The sequence below is a fragment of the Bison bison genome, unplaced genomic scaffold, assembly GCF_000754665.1.
Source record: "Bison bison bison isolate TAMUID 2011002044 unplaced genomic scaffold, Bison_UMD1.0 scf7180017864032, whole genome shotgun sequence".
In the NCBI taxonomy this organism is placed as follows: domain Eukaryota; kingdom Metazoa; phylum Chordata; class Mammalia; order Artiodactyla; family Bovidae; genus Bison; species Bison bison.
Genome location: NW_011494604.1, coordinates 4,676,480 through 4,678,329, shown reverse-complemented (window position 1 = coordinate 4,678,329; position 1,850 = coordinate 4,676,480). Strand labels below are relative to the sequence as shown.

General features: G+C 33.5%; 1 pseudogene; it reads right to left on the bottom strand.

The window, feature by feature from the left end:
- Positions 1-1,255: 1,255 nt before the first annotated feature.
- Positions 1,256-1,425, bottom strand: LOC104984546 (annotated as a pseudogene).
- Positions 1,426-1,850: the final 425 nt, after the last annotated feature.

Here is a 1,850-nt window from a genome sequence, read left to right as displayed (position 1 = left end):
TCTCTGAAATTTCCTCTACAGAAAATTAAGGCCATCAGACATCATCACTAAATTTCTATAGCTCTTAGGAGGATATCCTAGAAATAATAGAACACCAGGATAAGATTTAAAGGAGGGCATTTTAGCAATGGAAATAGATCATAATGAAGTAACTCTCCAGAGTAATTCTAGACCGCAAAAAAAAAAAAAAATTAGATGACAAGAATTATGTAATAATCTTAGCAAGAGGCACTGAAATAATACTAAATCAATTTGCTTTCAATGTGAGAATCTACTTCCAAAGAGCTTGAAGTGCTATAGTTTATGCAACTGCATTCCAAGTTCACTGACTTGAAAACAGTGTTTAAAAATCTCAAGATCTCAAAAACGATTCTGTTTGGAAAAGCACATTGTAAACAAAAAATGTACTTGATTCTATTGGAAAATGCTTAGAAAACTTATATTTAAAGCTTTTACTTGTATAAAGCTAAAAATTATACGAATTTAGTTTATTTTTAGAAGTTTTTTTTTTTTTGGTGCTGATAAGTAGGTCACACACCAAAAAGTAGAGAAGAGGTCTAATTACCTAAGACTCAGGTCTCTGGTTGGGAAGAAGTGGTCATTTTAATTTTGAATAATAACAAAAGCTACCATGGGAGCTGAAACACAATCATGCCTCTTTTGGCTTAAAAAAATAATTCATGCATTACGTATTTTATACTGAAACACTTATTCCAAATTTAGTGGCTTCTTGGGCAGAAGGATAAATTAGAGGCTGGGGTTAACACACACACACACACACACACACACTACTATATGTAAAATAGACAAGCAACAAGGACGTACTGTGTAGCACAGGGAACTCTACTCAATATTTTATAATAAACTATATGGGAAAAGAACTTGAAAAAGAGTATATATATAATACATATATTAAAAATATATATATTGCTGTTCTGTACATCTGAATCTAACACATTATAAATCAGCTATACTTAATAAAATTTTTAAAAATAAATTTTAAAAAATTAAACAAATTTAGTGGCTTCTGCATTAAATTGTCTCTAAATGTCAAAAGTTATTTTGACAGTTTAATTTTACAGAAGGTGGTTTGTGTATTTCTCCAGAGTCTTGACAGCAGTTACTACAGGAAACATGTATTTTAAGTGAGATTGAGGGTTTTTTTTTTTTTTAAGTTTTTAAAACTTGTATTTTATATACAAAGAGCTAGTATTGTTAAGGCAGATGTGCTAGATGATCCATTTAAGGAAGTCAGTTAGTCCAACTTAATGAAGCCGATGTCCTTCACATACTGGCGGAAACACTGGCGGCACTATGGAGGCCGTATTTCCGGTTCAGACAGTGCCGGTTTGAGCAGACCCGGCAAGAGCGAGAACCCTGGCCGAATTTTCTCAGATGGCTCCAGTGGAGCTGCTGGTGACCCATGTTGCTTTCTCGGCTGCAAGGAGGCAAAAGAAAGGTTTTTTTTTCCTCAATGTTCCAAGACCATTTGTATTTATTTTCTGTTTGCATTTTTTGCTTATTTTTTTATTGGTTTGTTAGACTTTCTTCTCAATTCCTATGGGCTCTTAATGTAATTAGGAAGATTGACGTTTTCTTAGTAATTAGTTACAAAAAATTTCCCTATAGAAATAAGTCCCCCCACACAGGTAGGAAAAGATTGATTGTTTGATAGTCATGGTAATAAGTAACCACCAGAACCGGTTATAAACCTGTCTAATCAATCAATGACAGTTTGGTTCATTGAATACATATCTGAAAACCAACAAATCAGTAACAGCCTCATGCTTCGAAAGTCAGCTTTAATCATCAGTGGTCTCAGGCCAGTAAACACTTCCTGTACAGACATC